The following is a 22,340-nucleotide window of genomic DNA, read 5'->3' as shown; positions in this document are numbered from 1 at the left end:
AAAAGAAGGATGATAACAGATTTAAAAACAAAAAATAAGTGCCAGAAGTGCCAGAAAATCGAACTGTATGGAAGTCCAACAACCAAGGAGTTAAAGAGGAAACATTCATCCAGACCATTAGGAGGAGTGGAGACGGGCAGCCAGGGCTGGAGGATGCACGGCAAGGCAGCCGTTGGAGTATCAGGTGGGCAAGATGGCAGCTGGCGGCCCCACATTTCTATGTGGATAAACTTGGAGGAACAGCTCGGGAGCAAGACAGACCCAACAACCCAGGGTTCCAGTGCAGGAAAAGAAAGCCTCAAAACCTTTGGATGTAAAAACCTGTGGGTGATGCAGCAGCAGGAGAAACTTCCAGCCTCACAGGAGTGTTCATGGGAGAGACCCCCAGGATCCTAGAATGTACATAAGCCCACCCACCCAGAAATCAACACTAGAAGGGCCCAATTTGCTTGTGGGTAGCAGGGAAAGTGGCTGAAAGTCCACCGAGAGCTGAGCAAGTGGCATTGTTCCCTCTCTGACTTCTCCCCGACAGAGAGCATCACAATGCAGTGACTTGGATTGCCCCACCTTGGCAAATACCTAAGGCTCTGCCCCTTCCAACCTAACAGGCTTACTGAGACAAAGAAACATAGCTCAAACAAAAGAACAGATAAAAGCTCCAAAAACAGAACTAAGCGATGAACAGATAGCCAACCTAGTAGATGCACAGTTCAAAATACTGGTAATCAGGACGCTCACAAAAATGGTTGAGTATGGTCGCAAAATAGAGGAGAAAGTGAAATAAAAAAATATATATACAGGAAACCAACAGTAACAGGAAGGGAACCAGGACTCAGATTGATGACTTGGAGCAGAAGGAAGAGATAAACATTCAACAAGAACAGAATGAAGAAACAAGAATTCAGAAAAAAAAATGAGGAGACGCTTAGGAACCTCTGGGACAACTTTAAACGTTCCAGCATTCAGATCATAGGGGTGCCAGAAGGAGAAGAGGAAGAGCAAGAAATTGAAAACTTACTTGAACAAATAATGAAGGAGAACTTCCCCAATCTGGCAAAGGAAACAGACTTCCAGGAGATCCAGGAAGCCCAGAGAGTCCCATAGAAGTTGGACCCAAGGAAGCACACACCAAGGCACATCATAATTACATTACCCAAGATTAAAGATAAGGAGGGAATCTTAAAAACAGCAAGAGAAAAGGAGACAGTTACCTACAAAGGAGTTCCCATAAGACTGTCAGCTGATTTCTCAAAAGAAACCTTGCAGGCAAGAAGGGGCTGGCAAGAAGTATTCAAAGTCATGGAAGGCAAAGACCCACGTCTAAGATTACTCTATCCAGCAAAGCTATCATTTAGAATGGAAGGGCAGATAGAGTGCTCCCCGGATAAGGTCAAGTTAAAGGAGTTCATCATCACCAAGCCCTTATTATATGAAATGTTAAAGGGACTTATGTAAGAAAAAGAAGATCAAAAACTCTGAACAGTAAAAGGACAACAAACAGCTATCAAAAATTGAACCTAAAACAAAAACAAAAACAAAAACTGAGCAAACAACTAGAACAGGAACAGAATCACAGAAATGGAGATCAGAGAGGAGGGGGAAGGGGAAGAATGGGGGAAAGAGTATAGGAAAAAAGAAGTATAAATAGTAGGTACAAAATAGACTGGGAGAGGTTAAGAACAGTACAGGAAATGGAGAAGCCAAAGAACTTGTATGTACGATCCATGGACATGAACTAAGAGGGGAGGGAATGCTGGTGGGAGGGAGGGTACAGGGTGGAGGGGAATCAAGGAGAGAAAAAAAAATGGGACAACTGTAATAGCGTAATCAATAAAATATATATTTTTAAAAAATGTTAATGCCTTTTACTATAAGGTTCCTTTAATAATACAGACCCTGGAGTCCAATGATCTGTATTCAAATTCTGGCTTCTCCACTTACCAACTGTGTAAACTTAGGTGATTTAAATTTACATGCCTATCTTTCCTCATCTCTGGATGAGAATAATAATGACAATACCTACATTCTTGAATTATTATGAGGATTAAATGAGTCAATACTTGTGATGTTTTTAGGAAAGTGCCTGGTACATAATGCTGTATACGTTTGCTAAATGTGAATGGATTCAACTATTTTTAAAATTTACTTTAATAAATTTAATTACCAATTGAGAAAGTGTGAATAGTTTTGGCTCAAAGAATCTTGTGATGTCTCAAAATATATATCTCAAAGGATTAAAATGGATTTAGAAGGGTTAAATTTATGGTATAATTAACCAAAGTCCATCAAATTTAATAATTCTTAGCCATATTAACTTCAGGCAGCCATATTCTCAGATGATTACCTTAGATGTTAAAATTAAGAAAAATAAAGACTGACCCCCCCCCCCCCCCCCCCGCCCAACAGATGCAAGAATAGAATACTCTAAAAAGAGCTGAAATAGAGGGTTGAATATGGCAGCCGAGGAGGTGGAAGCTGAGTCCACTTGCTCTTGTCCCCACTTGGGTTTTCAGCTGATCTTCTGACCTTTAACCACAACAGTAAATGGAATCCCAGTGGGTAAGTTTTGAAGCCAAGGAGTAGAGAGCATACTTTGTACCATCTGGTAAGGAGATATTGCAAGTTGAAGGGGAAATATCCTGTGTGTGGAGCCGGCAGCAGCAGAGAGACCAGAGGAAACTTCAGCTTAAGAGCTTCCTCCTGTCTCAGAGTTGGGGGGCCCTAGTCCCACACAGGAATCCCCAACTCTAATTGGGAGAGACTTGGGAAGATATATGAGTCTGGGACACCCAGGCTACACACATACAGTGAGCAGCATGTCCATAACAGTAGCACCAACCTGGAGAATTCCAAATAGGTACTCAATCTCCTATAATGATCAGGTTGCCGCACCTGGAGCTGTCAGACGCACCAGCAGGCTGCAGCTAGCCTTGACCACGAGAGACATTTTGCTTTTTGGGGAGGGGGTATGCGCAGAGAACTAGACAGTAACTCAGCACTGTGGTGTGGGTACCACATAGAGTCTTTTTAAAAAGGAGCTGAAAAGTGGCTGGGCTAAGACCCCACACACAGCTGCTCTTACAGCAAAGAGACCAGATTGAAAGCGCATTCGTTCTCACTGAATCCATCTGGGCAGGGAGTTCACAGAATTGTGCAACAAGGGGTTTGCTGTCTCAACTAGCAGTGGGCTGGGAGTTAGACAGGCAAGAGCTCAGCACCAGAGATTCTTTGCAGCCAGGCAGAACCCCACCCCCTGCTCAGATTAAAAAAAAAAAAAAAAAATCTAGGAAGAGAAAGTCTTGCCCACCCCCGTCCTGCAAAACAGTCAGCCAGGCTCAGGAGCCCCCGCTGGGCACACATCCACAAAAGACAGAAAAGGAGCCACCAGGGGACTTTTCTGAACTCTTCTCAGCTGTGACAAGACACACTGATTCCTTGGGCCCTATTCTACTGAAAACAGGTGGGTAGAGAGTGCAGAAATTGGCGCAGCAAAGGGAATTCAGGGCCCTACCCAGCCTCTCCTCTTAAACAGGGCTGCCATCAGTACCAGCAGGAAAGAGCCACCTAACTCATCAGAAACTATACATTATTGGAAATAACCTGGGACAGACCAAAACTTGTGGTACAGGGGTGGGGGAATACACCCACCGTACTCCCTGAAGTCTAAACAACACCTCCAAGGGGAGATCCAGGGGTCCCATCCTTCCAATCACACCAGAAACCCTCTCAGAAACAGATGAGTCAGCAGTGAGGCTAAGACTAATGGCAGGACCCCAGATAGAGGCAGGTGGTAACTGTGGTGCATTCAGATGTTGGATGACCCCCACTGCTGGGCCTTGTGCTGATGAAAAGCTGGCAGGGCAGAGCAGCGAGGAGCATCCCAGACACAGTGAAGCCTGAAGGAGACAGCCACAGACTCTGGATTGCTTGTAACCTCAAACAGGCTGCATAGAGCTGGATGGGGACCACATCTGGTAATGCCAGACTCGAATCCGGAAGGAGAGACCTGTAGCCAAGCACTGGACTTTGCTGAGACAAATTCCACCTCATTCTTTTTCATTATTTGCAAGGTTTTTTTCTTTTTCATAGCTTTTTAATATCTTTTATTTCTCTTTGATTTTGTTCCTATTAGTTCACTATCTTTTTTTTTATTTCAAATCTCATATTTTACTCTTTCCTTGTTTTACTCTTTACTACATTTTGCCTTCTTCCTTCCCTTTCATACTTTTGGTTTAAATTTTATTTGTTCCCTTCCTTCTCCTTGTTTCTATTCCTTACTTTTGTTGTGTCTCCTCACTTTATCCTCTAAAAATCATTTTTTTTCCTTTGGTCATCTCATATTCTTTTTATCTGTCTTGTAATATCCTATTCTCTTTTTGCCTTTGTTGATCTTTGCTCATTTGTCATTGATACTGCTGTGGCTGTTGTTTATCCTCAATCTTGTTCCTATTTTTCACAATTTTTTCTTTTTTCATCGTATTTCAAATCTCATATTTTACTATTTCCTTTGCTTGCTCCATTTTGCTTTCTTCCTTCCCTTTCTTATTTACATTTTAGATTTTATTTTTCCTTTCTTCACCTTTTTTCTATTCCCTACTCTTATTATTTCTCCTCCCTCTACCCTCTCAAAATCATTTTTCTTTCCTTTAGTTATATCATATTCTTTTTTACCTTTCTTATAATATTGTTATTCACTTTCTACCTTTATTCATCTCTGCTTATTTGTCATTGATATTTCTGCTGTTGCAGGGTGGTAGGGAGGTTCTGGTACAGGGTTTGTTTTCTGTGTTTTTTGTTGTTGTTGTTCTGTCAGTACCTGTACAACAGCATAGGAGATCGAGGAGACTGTACCACTGAGTCCCACAGGACCCCTACCATAGAAGGCCACACAATGAAGACAGGAAGTTAAAGAAGATCAATTTAATATATAGAAACAAAGAAAAAGAGTCACCCAAAATGGAAAGACAAAGAAACAACCCCCTATAGGAAGGAAAGGAAGAATCTCCAGAAAAAGAGCTCAATAAATTTGAGGCAAGCAATTTATCAGACACAGAGTTCAAAGTAATGGTTATAAGGATGCCCAAGGAACTTAGTGAGAACTACAAGAAACTTAGTGGAACTACATTAGCATGAAAAAGGACATAAAAACTATGAATAAGAACCAGGTGGAAATACAATATCTGAAATAGAGAATACACTAGAAGGAATTAAAAGCAGGCTAGATGAAGCAGAGGATCACATCAGGGAGTTGGAAGACAAGGCAGAGAAAAAGCACCCAGTCAGATCAACAAAACAAACAAAAAAAAATACTAAAGAAACAAAAGATAGTTTAAGGGAGCTTTGGGATAACATGAAATGTAACAATATTCACATCATAGGGATACCAGAAGAAGAAGAAAATGAGCAAGGGATAGAAAAACTGTTTGAAAAAGTAAGACAGAAAACTTCTCTAACTTGGTGAGGGGAAAAAGTCACACAAGTTCAGGAAGCACAGAGGGTCCCAATCAAGATGAACCCAAAGAGGCCTACTCCAAGACACTCCACAATAAAAATGGCAAAATTTAAAGACAAAGGGAGAATCTTAAAGGCAACAAAGAAGAAACAGCTAGTACATAGAGGGAGCTTTAATAAGGCTATCAACTGACTTCTCAACAGAAACACTACAAGCCAGAAGTGACTGGCACGAAGTAATCCAAGTAATGAAAAGCAAAGACCTGTAACCAAGACTACTCTATCCAGCAAGGCTGTCATTCAAAATGGAAGGAGAAATAAGCAGCTTTCCAGGAAAAAACAAAAGAGATAAGAGACTACAGCTCCACCAAACCAGCATTGCAAAAGATGCTAAAGGCACTGCTTTAAGAAGAAGAAGGAAGAGAGAGAGAGAGGGACACAAGTACAAAGGGAAAAAATGACAATGAACAAACACCTATCAATAATAACCTTAAATGTAAATGGATTAAATGCCCCAATCAAAAGACATACAATAGCTGAATAGACAAAAAAACAACACCCACATATATCGTATTTCGCTGTGTATAATGCACACCCATGGTTTTAGTACTACCTATGTAAAATGTGCATCCCTATTTTTCCCTCAAAAATTTGGGCAAAAAAGTACGCATTATACACAGCAAAATACAGTATGTTCTCTATAAGAGACACATCTCAGAACAAAAGATTCACATGGGCTGAAAGTGAAGGGATGGAAAAAAATATCCCATGCAAATGGACATGAAAAAAAAGCAGAGGTAGCAATTCTTATATCAGACAAAATAGACTTTAAAACAAAGTCCAAAACAAGAGGCAAAGAAGGTCAATACATAATAAGGGAGTAGTCCAACAAGGAGTATAACCCTTATGAACATATATGCACCCAATATAGCCACACTGATTTATATAAAAAAAAATCCTAGAGGACTTCAAAAAAGAGGATGACAGTAATACAGTCATTGTAGGGGATTTTAATACCCTACTATTACCAATGGAGAGATCTTCCAAACAAACAAAAAAAAATCAACAAAGATATTGCAGCATTGAATGACACTCTAGATCCTAACTGATCTAGGTCCTAACTGATACAGAACATTTCATCCTAAAGATCAAAATATACATTCTCTTCAAATGCACATGGATCATTTTCAAAGATAGACCACTTAGTAGAACACAAAACAAGTCTTAACAAATTCAAGAAAATTGAAATCATATCAAGCATCTTCTCAGATCATAGTGGCTTGAAACTGGAAACCAACCTCAAGAAAAAACTCAAAGATATTCAAATACATGGAGGCTGACTAAATGTTATTAAATAATGAATGAGTTAACAATGAAAATACCTGGGAACAAATGAAAATGAACATACAACAACCCAAAACCTATGGGACATTGTGAAAGCTGTCAGAGAGGGAAGTTCATAGCAACACAGGCCTACTTTAAAAAGACAGAAAAATCTCAAATAAACAACCTACCCCTACACCTAGAAGAACTAGAGGAACAACAACAAACAAAGCTCAGAGCGAGTAGATGGAAGGAAATAAACAAGATTGGAGCAGAATTAAATGACATAGAGACTTAAAAAAAATGTTCAAAAAGCCAATGAATCCAGGAGCTGGTTCTTTGAAAAGATAAATAAAATAGACAAACCCCTCTAACCAGACTCATCAAGAAAAAAAGAGAGAGGACCCAAATAAATAAAATGAGAAATGAAAGAGAAGTAACAACCAATACCACAGAAATACAAAGGATTGTAAGTGGTTACTATGAACAACTATATGCCAAGAAATTGGAGAACCTGAGCAAAATAAATACATTTGTAGAAACATATGTCTTCCAAAACTGAATCAAGAAGAAGCAGAAAACCTGACTAGACCAATAACAATATGCAAAATTGAAGCAGTAATAAAAAAAAACTCCTGACATACAAAAGCCCTGGACCAGATGGCTCACAGGCAAATTTAACCAAATACTCAAAGAAGAACTAACACCAATCCTTCTTAGACTATTCCAAAACATTCAAGAAGAAGGAACACTCCCAAACTCTTTTTACAAGGCCAGTATTATCCTAATTCCAAAACCAGATAAAGACACAATAAAGAAAGAAAATTACAGGCCAATATCTCTGATGAACACAGATGCTAAAATCCTTAACAAAATATTGGCAAACTGGATCCAGCAATACATTAAAAAGATCCTATCCCATGATCAAGTGAGATTTATTGTACTATCCAGAGATGCAAGGATGATACAATATTTGCAAATCAATAAATGTAATACATCACATAAACAAAATGAAGGACAAAAATCATATGATCATATCAATAGATGCTAAAAAAGCATTTGATAAAATTCAGCACCCATTTATGGTAAAAACACTCAGCAAAGTGGGACTAGAGGGAACATACCTCAACATAATAAAGGCCATATATGAAAAACCTACTGCCAACATCATACTTAATGGGCAAAAACTGAAAGTGTTTCCATTGAGATGAGGAACACGACAAGGGTGTCCACTTTCGTCACTCTTATTCAACATAGTGCTGGAAGTCCTAGTCACAGCGATCAGACAAGAAGAAATAAAAGCCATCCAAATTGGAAAGGAGGAAGTAAAACTGTCATTATTTGCAGATGATATGATAGTGTACATAGAAAACCCTGTAGACTATACCAAAAAACTACTTGACCTAATAAGTGAATTTGGCAAAGTAGCAGGATACAAAGTCAATATTCAGAAATTGATGGCATTTTTGTACACCAACAATGAACTATCAGAAAGAGAAACTAAGAAAAACATCTCATTTACCATAGCAAAAATAGAAAGAAAGAAAGAAGGAAAGAAAGGAAGGAAGGAAGGAAGGAAGGAAGGAAGGAAGGAAGGAAGGAAGGAAGGAAGGAAGGAAGGAAGGAAGGAAGGGAGGAAGGAAGGAAGGAAGAAAGGAAGAAAAAAAGAAAGAACAAGCTAGCCTAGGAATAAATTTAATCAAGGGGGGAAGAGACTTGTACTTGGAAAACTATAGAACACCGAAGAAATTGAGGAAGATACAAATAAATGGAAGCATATACCATGTTCAGGGATTGGAAGAATTAACATCATTAAAATGCCCATACTACCCAAAGCAATCTATAGATTCAACAGAATTCCTATTAAATTACTAATAGCATACTTCACAGATCTAGAGCAAATACTACAAAAATTTATAGAGAATGAAAAAAGACCCCAAATAGCCTAAGCAATCTTGAGAAGAACAAAATTGGAGGGATAACAATACCTGATATCAAACTATACTACAAGGCCACTGTAATCAAAAACAGTCTAGTACTGGCATAAGAACAGAAACATAGATCAATGGAACAGAATAGAGAACCTAGAAATAAATCCATGTCTCTATGGTCAATTAATATTTGACAAAGGGGGCATAGCATACAATGGAGTAAAAATAGTCTCTTCAATAAATGGTGTTGGGAAAACCGGACCGGTACATGAAGAAAAATGAAACTAGACCATCAACTCACACCATACACTGGAATAAACTCAAAATTGACAAAAGAAACATAAGACGTGATACCATGACAATCCTAGTAGAAAACCTAGGCAGTAAAATTCCAGGCATCTCACATTGGAATATTTTTGCTGATGTATTTCCTAGGTCAAGAGAAATAAAGGAAAAAAATAAACAAATCGGACTACATCATCAAATTATAAAGCTTCTGCACAGTTTAAGAAACCATCATCAAAATGAAAAGGAAACCGACTGTATGGGAGAACATTATTTGCCAATGATACATTGGACAAGGGTTTAATCTCCAAAGTATATAAAGCTCTGACTAGTGTGGCTCAGTGGGTTGAGCATCATCCCACAAACTGAAAGGTCACTGGTTCAATTCCTGATCAGGGCACATGCCTGAGTTGCAGGCCAGGCCCCCAGTTGGGGACATACAAGAGGCAGCCAATTGGTGTTTTTCTTGTACATCAATGTTTCTCTCCCTCTCTTTCTACAACCCTTCTGCTTTCTCTAAAAAAATAAATAAATACATATGTGTGTGTGTAAAGAACTCATATGACTCAACACCAGAAAGACAAACAATCCAATTAAAAAAAATGGGCAAAGGACCTGAATAGGTAATTCTCCAAGGAAGAAATACAGATGGCCCATAGATATGAAAAAATGCTCAGCATCGCTAGCCATCAGAGAGATGCAAATTAAAACCACAATGAGATACCACTTCACACTTGCCAAAATGGCTATTGTTAATAAATCAACAAAAAAACAAGTGCTGGCAAGGATGTGGAGAAAAGGGAACCCTAGTGCACTGCTGGTGGGAATGCAGACTGGTGTAGCCACTGTGGAAAACAGTATGGAGTTTCCTCAAAAAATTAAAAATGGAACTGCCTTTTGGCCCAGTGATTCCACTTCTGGGAAAATACTCAAAGGAACACCAATTCAAAAGAACTTATGCACTCCTATGTTCATAGCAGTGCTATTTACAATAGCCAAGAGTTGGAAACAGCCTAAGTGCCCATCAGTAAATGAGTGTATTAAAAAAAAACTGTGGTACATTTGCACAATAGAATTCTATACAGCATTCCTCTCCATTAGAATAGTAGGAATTCCTCTCCTAATGGAATAGTAGAAAAGAAGGAATTCCTACTTTTTGAACAGCATGGATGGAACTGGAGAGTGTCACCATGCTAAGTAAAATAAGCCAGTTGGTGAAAAACAAATACCATATGATCTCAGTTATAAGTGGAATCTAATGAACAAAATGAACTAATCAGCAAAACAGAACCAGAGGCATAGAATCACAAAAGAGTCTGACAACAATCAGTAAGAGGGGAAGAAGAAGGAGGAGGGAGGGGGGACTGTTGGAAAGAAGGTGAAGGGATTAGTCAAGGAACATATATTGAAGGTCCATCGGCATAGACAGCAGGGTGGGGATTCCCTATAGAAGTTGGGGGTGGGCAAAGGTAGGAAATAATTGGAACAGCTGTAAAACATTAAAAAATGTAATAAAAGGGTTGAATAATATAATTACAAATAAGATGTTACAAATTTAATAAATGTAAATTTTAGGTGAGCATGTTATTGTGAAAATTAATCATTAGGCTAACAGGAGGCTTTAGGACACTTAGTTTGCTTCCTTTAGGACATAGCAGAATTAACATCTAAATAGTTTTGGGGATTTTTATGGGAATTGGAAGGGATACTGTTATCAAATACCTGGCTAGATCTAACCTACATTTATTACGGAGCAATTTACAAGTATATTGTTCTAGCCTCAGCAAAGATTGAGATTTATGTTCAACATTCTTTACCATGTGGTAGACAAACTTACAAATTTTTAAAAATTATAATAATATTTTATGTTATCTAGATATTTTTCAAGGTAAATTGGTTTCTTTCCCCCTTTTTTTTTCTATTCTGCATTCTACCCTCTTATTGTTGGATCCACTGCAAAGTCTCCATATCTCTGCAGTTGAGGGACAGTGAAATACACTTCTTATGTAATGATGGTCTGACAGACATTGTGAGGGCCCTTGCTTGGCGTGACAGATCTTTACTGCTATGGACAAGACAGATGCACAAGCTCTAGTCACAAGGTAACTTCTCTGGCATCCACATGTGTGAGAGAGAGCATCAACAGCCTTATTTGGGATCTTTATTTCAACCTGTTTTCTTAGTTAGATGAATCTTGTATCCACATATCCTTCCCATTAAAATACTTCATAGTTATTCATAGTCTACCCTCTAGAGTCACAATCTAAGCTATATATAAAGCAAAAGTAAAATAAACCAGAGAATACATTTCTCTTTCTGACAACAGCCACCTCTAGAAGGGGTTTTAACTACGTTAGGAAAAAGACAAAGCCCCTCATTTCCTCCCAAAACCTCCTCCCTCACCACTAACATCCTAAAAGGTAGAGGAAAAACAAGATGAAAAAGTGATTAGTTAATCCACATATAGAATGATTAGTTCCTGAACATTAAGGATTTGGCTATTTGTACAAGATAGATTTGTAGGAAATTATACAGGATTTTGTGACTGATGAGGGCAAAACTAAGCATTAGATTGGCTCTTTTTGGCAGTTTTGGCAGCCATGGTTAATGTGAACAACAGTGTCATTTATGTTCATTTAATAATTGTACTGATTGTAAAAATAGTCCAAAACAGAAAGGTAGGAAGATAAAATAGTCATATCTGGAAGTCTTGGAAAGAACTAGAGATTATCTGGTCAATGACATAGATAGTATTAAGAGGTGGAATGGATACTTTTTTGAGACTCAGTATCTTCATGTGAAACTCACATATATACGGCAGATATGTAGAAAAGGCTAAGGGTTTGGAATTAGATAAACCAGTCTTGTTATTTCAGCTTTACCACTTACTAATAGCATTTTGGGATAAACTCCCTGACTTTTTCCTTTTCTTTTCTTTCTTTTTTGCCAATTTTAAATAGTTTTACTTAAGACGTTGCATTTCCATTTTACAATACAGTGCTTATAAAGTGTGTTATTTACTTTCCCTGTGCACATAGTCCATGTTCAAGTATCAAGAATGCCCAGTTATTTACCATACAGCAGCTCAACTTTTAAATCTGCCATGGAATTTGCTACAAATTTGGGTCCTTCAATATCTTGTGTGGAACAATGCTAAATTTATGCTCAAGGTTGGCTTAATCAACCTGTTCAATGGTGGGTCCAGAGGAGGCGCTGCCAGGTGGAAGGACTCCACCACCAGGGAAGCCCCCAGGCATTTCTTCTGGCGTATTTCCTGCCGCTGGTACAGCTTGGTAGTGATGGGATTGCAGACATTTTACAACTCTTTCTGCTAATGTTCAAATTCCTCCTTTTCTGCAGTCTGGTTCATATCAAGCCATTTGATGATTTCATTGCATTTGTCAAGCAAAATTCTCCTGTTTGTTCTCATCATCATTGATCTTTCTGTTTTTGTTTTTGTTTTTTTGACTATCCTACGTTGTTCATTAGGTAAGAATTTTACAAAAAGTACTTATATTAGTAGTAACAGTGGAGCTGGAGAGTATTGTGCCTTCTCCAAGCAAGAGCCACCAATAGTAAGGTGGAACTTGTGACCTTTCCAAGGCCATGGCTCTTGCAGCTCACAAATGTCAACCCTCACATCTCCCTGTGCTTGTTGGCTGGTTTGGTGAACCACTGGGTGTCAGGATTCCTTTTGATAGCCTTGTGGAATGTATCAATGAGGATAACCTCAACGACTTTGTATATGGAATCTTCACCAACCCAGTAAGAATTGAGGACTCTCAGAGCCCCGCAGTGGTGCCCAGATCACTGCTCGGCAACAGGCTGAAGACTTCAGGCAAAATTTAGCTAGTTAACACCATCATGGACAGGATTGTCATAGGCTGCACCCTTAGGAACAAGGAGTTTGTGGCCACCATGGCTGACACAAATCCGATATATGACATAACCTTGCTTGGCCTTGTATCCCAGCCTGTATGCCTTATCAGGCCAGGTGGGGCGGGGAGGTCCTGTGGAGTGCAGAGAGCTGGCAGTACTGCTAGCAGCACAACTTGAGAAGAAGGCACATCACATTGGGTTGCTCCTTCCTCCATAGCTCCCGGATGTACTTCTAAGAACCCATCTTGGCTTACCTAATGGCTGCTGCCAGATGGAAGAGCTCATCATTGATCTTGCCTTAAAGTTTTTCATCTTCCACAGTTACTTTCATGTTGAATACATAGAATTCAAGTGAATTCTTGGAAGACACCTTGTTCCACTGCTTCTCATCTTCCGCTTTGTACTTCTCAGATTCCTGGACCATGGGCTCAATGCCTTCCTTGCTCACATAACCCCTGTCATTAGTCATGATAGTCTTGTTCTCTTTTCCTGTACTTTTATCCACAGCAGAGACATTGAGGGTGCCATTGGCATCAATATCAAAAGTGACTTCAATCTGAGGAACAACATTATGTATGCTTGTGAGTTCACACTTGCCAAGCTGGTTGTTATCATTGGTCATGGCATGCTCATCTTCATAAGCCTGAATGAGCATGCCAGGCTGGTTGTCAGAGTAGGCAGTGAAGGTCCCAGTCTGCTTGGTAGGAATGTAGTATTGCTCTTGATAAGGACAGCCATGACTCTACTTGCAGTCTCAGTGCCAAGGGAAAAAGGAATGACATCCAACACAGCAAATCTTGAACATTTTCAGATTTATCTCCAGAGAAGATGACTGCTTGAACAGCAGCACCTTAAGCAACAGCCTCATTAAGGTTGATGCTTTTATTCAACTCTTTTCCATTGAAAAAGTCCTGCAGGAGTTTCTGAATCTTGGGGATACAGGTAGAGCTGCCCACCAGGACAATATCATGGATCTGGGACTTGTCAAGATTGGCACCCTGAAAGGTTTTCTCTCCAAGATCCAGGGTGCCACAGAAAAGGTCAGCATTCAGTTCTCCAAATTGGGCACGGGTGATAGAGGTATAGAAGCCAAATCCTTCATAGAGGGACTCAATCTCAGTGCTAGCCTGGATGCTGGAAGAGAGAGTATGCTTAGCATGTTCACAAGCAGTACAAAGGCAACGAACAACCCTCAAAGACTTTTGTTCTCACTGATGTCCTTTTTATGTTTATGCTTGAACTCTACAATAAATGGCTGATCATTTGGTTGTCAAAGTCCTCTCCACCAAGTGTGTGTTCCCAGGTATAAATTTGACCTCAAAGATTCCGTCTTCAGTTGTGAGAATTGACACATCAAAAAAGGCCTCCCATGTCAAAGATCAGCAGGTTTCTTTCAGTTCCAAATTTTTGTCTAAGCTATAAGCAATAGCAGCAGCATTTGGCTCACTGATGATTCAAAGTACATTGAGACCAGCCATAGTTCCAACATGTTTAGTAGCCTGATGCTGAGAGTCATTGAAATAGGCAAGTACTCTGATGCCAGCATTGATAAGTCTTCCCAAGGTAGGCTTCTGTGATTTCTTTCATCTTTGTCAAAACTACCGAGGACACCTCTTCTGGATAGAAACTTTTTGTCTTTCCTTTGTATTCTGCTTGGACCTTGGCCTTGCCAGCATTATTCACCACCATGAAGGACCAATGTTTCATATCAGATTGGACAACAGCATCATCAGATCTACATCCAATCAAGCATTTGGCATCAAAAACCATGTTGGTAGGATTTATTGCAACTTGATTCTCTGCAGCATCACTGATCAATCATTCAGTATCAGTAATGGTGACATAACTTAGGGTGGTTCAGTTTCCCTGATAGTTGGCAATTATTTCCACTTTTCTGTGCTTGAAGACACCCACACAAGACTAGGTGGTGCCAAGATCAATGCCATCTGTAGGTCCCTTAGACATGGTTACTTGAGTGTGCGCACACCTTGCAGAAACTTGGATTGGAATGACTGCCTCTGCATTCAATGACCCCTCTCTGACTTTTTGATTGGTGTACAGATTAATTATAATGAAAGTAATATACTTAATGTGACTGACAAATAGTAATTGCTTAGTACATGTTCATTACCTTCTCCTTTACTTCTTTTCTCTCTTCTTATTTGAAACTCACATCTTGGAAGAAATCTTTTAATGTCTTGAACCAATATTCTACTACCATGGAAAATGCCTGGGTAGAAACTATGGCTTTAAAACAAATCAATTTTTTGGATCAGGAAATACTTTTGTATAGTAGATTAAACTCCAGTCCTCTCTGACTCCTTATTCTACTTCCTTTTAATTTTACTTACTCTGTAGATCTTACAGAAAATGGGAAAAACTGAATCTTCATGTTATTTACCTTATTTTACAATATATTCACAAACTCTTTGATACCCCTCAGCCATCTTTTTTCAAAGGAGTAGAAAAGAAAAATGCACAGATAAGCAGGAAAACTACAGAGGCAAATGGATTGAGAGAAAAGCACAAATGGGAAAGAAGAGAAATAAATTGTGTAGCAGATCAAAGAAGAAAAGGCAGATGAAATAAAAACAGAAGGTGAAGTAAACAGGGACATAATTGAATGTTAGAAATAAGAAGAGACAAGAATAGATTGTGAAAAACAATGGGAGAACAATTCCTCCCATTTCTGTGACTTTCCATGGTCTAAATTCCCTCATTTGTTCCTCACAGCAACTGTGAGGAACTTCATGCTCTAAAAAGGTACCTCTAATATGACTTTAAGATGGGGAAATGGAGCCTCAGGAAAGACTACATGACCTGACTTGTCAGGTAGCTAAAGAGGGATAAAGGCAAATCTCTAATTATAATCTTTCAGTATTGTCAAAGCCTTTGGGGATCAAGACCACAAAGAATTTTCCTGGCTCCTGGGACAGTGCCCTTTCTGCTATTCATGTTGAAAGAAGATGGAAAAATAATAAAAGGGGGGATCTGGAGAGAGGGAGATGAAGAACATGGGGAAAGCAGGCAGAAAACAAAACAAATGAGAGACAGACAGAAAAAAAAACACAAAAAAATGAAAAGCCAAATAGAAAACAGACTGAGAGGCCCACAGAAGCATAATGCCCTTGGATGATGTGGAACCAACTTCCCAATCTAGCAGTTGGAACTCTCACTTTAACCAGGTGACTCAGAGAAGAATTCATCCAGTCTCTGAGCTCTTTCTGCCATGTAGAAGATCACCTCAAAACAAGGCCAACCCTCTTATCCAAGCCATCTGACCTTCAGCCAGAGCCAGGAGGGCAGGTGGGCTGGCCGAGAGAGCCTTACAGAAACGTGAAGGGGAGATACAGAGGAAGAAGCAACTAACTGGAGAGAGGTGGGAAAGCAGAGGCACAGCTAGACATCTGGAGAGGAAAAATCAGAACAGGGAAAGGTTAAAGGAGGCAAGATCTGTGACATCTCACCTATGGCCATTGTGTGCAGAGCTCTGGTGTGATCTCAGCTCAGGTGGTTGCCGTAGGAGCCAGTTAAGTGTTATTCTCTTATGGATGTCAGCAAAGGCAGAGTCAGCTTTCAGCACAGAAGGAAGCACATTCATTGACCTTCTCCATGGGCTTCAGCACATACAGGTGAGGACACTGGCTGTGTTATGAGACCCAGAGTGAGGGTGCAGTGAGTCTGATAACACAACCAGTGTCCTCACCTGCATATGCTGCTTATTTATGGAGTGTGAGCTCCTGATTCACTACTTCCTCTGACTTGATTTTACTCTCCATGCTGTCTCTCTCACTCTCTCAACACACACACGCACGCACGCACGCATGCACACATCTAGCAGGACATCCAATAGGCTGTCAGTATCAGGTAGGTAGAGGCTGCCTCTCACTGGTCACTGACTGGAAACTGACTGTAACAGACGAATGATCCATTCTTGAAGTCTGGCATAGTCTGACCAGGCCTCAGGAGTTTAAGCAGATTAGACCATTCCTAGCATCCTCTGGGAGACTACTTGCCATTTGGCAAAGGGCCCTGAATATTCTGAATTAGTTTTGCATTTCCAAGGCACAATTTTTTTCCCCACTGAAGATTGCTGATGGAAGAACTGAGTCAGGATATTTCCACGTTTCCTACCCCCTTACACCAGACAAGGAAACCCTATTCTTAGAGATAGAACCTATTTAGATTTGATTACCCTGACCCCCAACTCAATGGTTTTAGGGAGATCCAGTCCAACACGAGACCCCGGGAAATACAAAGGGTAGTAATTTTTCTTTGGAAAAATATCTGTTCAGAAAAAAAATCCTAAATTTAATCAACTACTCAGTCATATTTGAAATTTTCAGCTTGCTCATAAACTTTTTCTTACAGTTGGTTTATTAGAAAGAGAATCTAAATAAGGCCCCAAACTTATAAGCAACACAGGGCAGAGCGGGCCCATGTCATCGAGACTAATGCTGCACACCTCTGCTGGCAGAGGAGCGTTCTAATCTCCTCCCTTGCCTGGTTCAGATGGGCTTAGCAATTGCATAGGGCTAAAGCTACAGGAGCAGTATTTCAGCCTCTGCAGAAAGCTTGGCCAGGGACTACAGGACTGATCATGAGTTAGCATAGCACATTTTCACCGTCTCCTCAAACAATCTGATACCATGTGCCACGGAGCAGTCTTTGGGTGCGGGAAGCAGCCTTCCTTTAGGAACTGTTGGTGCCTGGGACATTAGTGCAACAAGAGGAGAAACCAGAGAGAGAGAGTGGGGCAAACAAACACCTCCCTGCCAAAAGATCAGGAGACTGTCGCCTACACAACAAAGTGAGAAACAGGGTCACCCTCTTCTAGGAGTATCATTAGGGAAGGGCTGCTATTCTGGAATTGATCAATGAAATGAAGGCAACAAACAACTTCTAATCCAGGTAGGTAGTATGGAGATAGCTTTGAATGTGTCTCCTTCTAGCTTTAAATCAAGATGCTGAGAGACAACTCCACTCCAAGACGACAAACAATCCAATAAAAAAATGGGCAAAGGACCTGGGCAGACGCTTTTCTAAGGAGGAGATACAGAGGGCCCAGAGATATGTGAAAGGATGCTCAGCATCACTAGCCATCAGAGAAATACAAATCAAAACCACCATGAGGTACCACCTCACACCAGTCAAAGTGGCCATCATAAACAGATCAACAAACAACAGGTGCTGGCGAGGCTGTGGAGAAAAGGGAACCTTAGTACACTGTTGGTGGGAATGCAAACTGGTGCAGCCACGGTGGAAAGCAGTGTAGAATTTCCTCAAAAAGCTGAAAATGGAACTGCCTTTTCATCCAGTGATTCCCCTGCTCTGACTATACCCTAAGAATCCCAAAACGCCAATACAAAAGAACCTATGCACCCCAATGTTCATAGCAGCACAATTTACAATAGCCAAGTGTTGGAAGCAACCTAAATGCCTATCAGTAGATGATTGGATCAAAAAATTATGGTACATATACACAATGGAATACTACGCAGCAGAAAGAAAAAAAGAACTACTAAACTTCACGACAGCATGGATGGAACTGGAGAGCATTATGCTAAGCGAAATAAGCCAGGGGGCGAAAGACAAATACCATATGATCTCACCTATAAGTGGAACCTAACCAACAATACAAAGATGCAAGGAAAATAAGACCAGCAACACTGAAAGGAAAAGAAATCAACAGAGACAAGAGGGAAGGAGGGGGGGGGCGGGGAAAAGGAAGGGAAGGGGAATGTCAAAGAACATATAGCAAGGACTCATGGACAAAACCAAAGGGGAAGAGCTGAGGGAGGAAGGAGGGAGGGGACAAGGGAAAGTGGTGGGGGGTGGGCAGAGACAAATGTATTTGAAAAAATAAATTAAAAAAAAAAGATGCTGAGAGATATTTGAACCTTTTCCTACAGTCATGGATTTATTTCTGAGAGAAATTGTGTCTGCGGTGATAAACAGACTTCTCCATAAAAACAGCCCTGGACCCTTAGTTCTTTAACCACAGATGAACTCCTGAAGTCTTTTATCACTTTTCACTAAGTCTAAAAGAGCAATATCAAATATATTGTGGCATCTGGAGGTGTTTGTGCTAAAAACAAACAAAAAAATACCCTTATGCACTTTTTTAGGCTGCTCAAATTATTTAATAAATTACTTGTGCAATATGACTTTTTTTGAAGCTGGGTAGAGTAGAATACTCATAGTTCGAAGAAAAAGAGCCTTCCCAAATTAAGATGATTAACCCCATAAAGGGGTTTTGTTTTGGTTTGGTTTGGTTTTTTTTGAAATATCATTGTTATATAAGAAGGATGGCAAAACTCTGTCTTTACCACATTTTATTAAGTTCCTGTGAAGGGACTAGCTAGAGTTCAGGTCTGATGGCTCAGCACTGTCACTGATATTTAATAGATGGTAGAGAAGTATAACTAATGGGCTACTATGTACAACTCACAAAAATCTGTGTCTTTTTGGAGGGAAATGGTAAACAGAAGTTCTTAATTTTAAAGCAGTCATATTTAAGATTCTGTTTTATGATTAGCATTTTTTGTCTTAAGAAAAATTTCCCTACCCCAATATCATGTAAATATTCTATATTATCTTCTGCTTTATTGTTTTGTTTACCAATTGTATCTAAATTTAAATGAAAATTGTTTTTGTATTCTATATACATCAAGTAGCAGTCAGATGTGACTATTTTTTTTCTACATGGATAACTAGTTATCTAGACACCACCAACTGAAAAAATATGCTTTCCCTGTTGCTTTGCAGTACCACCTTTATTATAAATCTTGTGTCCATAAATATGTAGACTTTATATATGCACAATTATTTTGTCTGTTAGTAAAGATAGTATTAATTCTTCCTTTTTGGTCTTTAGGCCTTCAGCTTCTTTTTTCATGGCTTATTGTGCTGGCTAGAAATTCAGTGTATTATTGAATAAAAATACAGGGTGGGGCAAAAGTGGGTTTACAACTGTGAGCACATGGAACACAGAGTTTATTCTCATATTATTTAATAATTATTGTATTATTTTCCATATAAACAATTGTAACTTACCTTTATTCCACCCTGCACTAGGTGGAAATAGTTTTTGTTCCTCATCTAAGGGAAAACGTATTCAATATCTTGTCTTAAGTATGATATGAACTATAGGGTTTGTTTTGTGTTTTTGCTTTCTTGTAGATTCTCTCTGTTAGATTGAGGGAGTGCACCTATATCTAGCATTTCAATTTTATTTGCTCAACGTCCACAGTGTACCTCTAAAGATGTTGTAAATTTCCTGTGTTTCAATGGTAATCTTTGCTTTTTGTATGTTCATTCTTTCTCTTGTTTTCCTTAGGTGAGCTAGTAGTTTATCTATTTTGTTTCAAAGAAGCAGGATTTTCATTTAAGTAGGTATATCACTTTCTCTACTTCATTAATTTTTGCTTTTATTTTTATTCTTTCTTCCTTATGCTCTTTTCCTTTTACTTTATTTTTCCTTTTAAATTAGGGAGTTAATTTATTTATTTTTATTGATATAAGTGTTTAAGGCCAGGAAGTTGTCTTTGATTACTGTTTTATTTTTTTATTACTGTTTTAAATGAACTTCATTCTTAAAAGTAATGTTTTCATTATAATTACTTTTAGAAGTTCTGTCATTTTGATTATATGTCCATTGTCACCCAGGAGTTGTTTAATATAAGGTTTTAAAATTTTCCAGTGGAAAGGTGTTATTAAACATTTGTTATTTATTTCTAGAATTATTATACAGTCATGTGTTGCTTAACACTGGGGATACAGTCTGAGAAATGTGTTTTAGGCAGTTTTGTTGTTGTGTGAATATCATAGAGTGTAGTTACACAAACCTAGGTGGTATAACCTATTGCACACCTAGGCTCTATGGTACAGCTTATTGCTCCTTGGCTACAAACCTGTACAGCATGTTACTGTACTGAATACTCTAGGCAATTGCAACACAATGACAAGTATATGTGTGTCTAAACACATCTAAACATAGAAAAGGCACAGTAAAAATATGGCATAAAAGACAAAAAATGGTACACCTGAACAGGGCACTTAGCATGAATGGAGCTTGCAAAACTGGAAGTTTCTCTGGGTGAGTCATTGAGTAGTGAGTGAATGTGAGGGCTTAGGATATTACTGTACACTACTATAGACTTTACAATCATTGTTCACTTAGGTTATACTAAATTCATTTTTCTTTTTCTTTTTTCATTGTTCAAATACATTTGTCTCCATTTTCCCGCCACCACTTTCCCCTGCCCCTCCCACCCTCACCTCCCACCTCCCATCCTCAATCCTTCCCCACTTTCACTTTGTCCATGAGTCCTTTATACATTTCCTTAACTTGACCCAACCCCTTCTTTTCCCTATTACCCCTCCTCGCTCCTTCTCTCTCCTTACTGTCGGCTTGTTTTTTCTTTCAGTGTTGCTGGTTGTATTTTTCTTGCTTGTTTGTTTTGTTGATTAAGTTCCACTTATAGGTGAGATCATATGGTATTTGTCTTTCACCCCCTGGCTTATTTCACTTAGCATAATGCTCTCCAGTTCCATCCATGCGGTCACGAAGGGTAGCAGCTCTTTGTTTCTTTCTGCTGCGTAGTATTCCATTGTGTAAATATACCATAGTTTTTTTGATCCACTCATTTACTCATGGGCACTCAAGTTGCTTCCAGCACCTGGCTATTGTAAATTGTGCTGCCATGAACATTGGGGTGCATAGGTTCTTTTGAATTGGTGTTTCAGGATTCTTAGGGTATAATCCCAGCAGTGGAATTGCTGAGTCAAAAGGCAGTTCCATTTTTGGATTTTGGGGGAAATTCCAAACTGTTTTCCACAGTGGCTGCACCAGTCTGCATTCCCACCAACAGTGCGCTAGGGTTCCATTTTCTCCACAACCTCACCAGCACTCATTGTTTGTTGATTTGTTTAGGATGACCATTCTGACCGGTATGAAGTGGTATCTCATTGTCATTTTAATTTGCATTTCTCTGATGGTTAGTGATGCTGAGCATCCTTTCATATGTCTCTGGGTCCTGTGTATGTCCTCCTTGGAAAAGTGTCTGTCCAGGTCCTTTGCCCATTTTTTAATTGGATTTTTTGTCTTCCTGGAGTGGAGTCATGTCAATTCTTTACATAATTTGGAGATCAAACCCTTGTCCAAAGTATCATTGGCATATATATATTCCCATATGGTTGGTTCCCTTTTAATTTTGCTGATGTTTTCTTTAGCTGTGCAGAAGCTTCTTATTTTGATGAAGTCCCATTTGTTTATTCTTTCCTTTATGTCCCTTGCTCTAGGGGACATATCAGTGAAAATATTGCTGTGTGGAATATCTGAGAGTTTCCTGCTTATGTTCTCCTCTACGACTTTTATGGTGTCGAGACATATATTTAAGTCTTTTATCCATCTCGAGTTTGTTTTTGTGCATGGTGTAAGTTCATGGTCGAATTTTATTTTATTTTATT

At 39.3% G+C, this 22,340-nt stretch overlaps 1 pseudogene; it reads right to left on the bottom strand.

Annotated features, from left to right (window-relative positions):
* Positions 1–12,166: 12,166 nt before the first annotated feature.
* LOC129084679 (heat shock cognate 71 kDa protein-like) lies at positions 12,167–14,834 on the bottom strand (annotated as a pseudogene).
* Between the last annotated feature and the right edge of the window lie 7,506 nt (positions 14,835–22,340).

The sequence above is a fragment of the Pteronotus mesoamericanus genome, unplaced genomic scaffold (assembly GCF_021234165.1).
Source record: "Pteronotus mesoamericanus isolate MK-2021 breed Mesoamerican mustached bat unplaced genomic scaffold, CSHL_Meso_final scaffold_21, whole genome shotgun sequence".
NCBI lineage: Eukaryota > Metazoa > Chordata > Mammalia > Chiroptera > Mormoopidae > Pteronotus > Pteronotus mesoamericanus.
The sequence above is the reverse complement of the archived record's forward strand: the minus strand, read 5'-3'. Positions and strand labels throughout refer to the sequence as shown.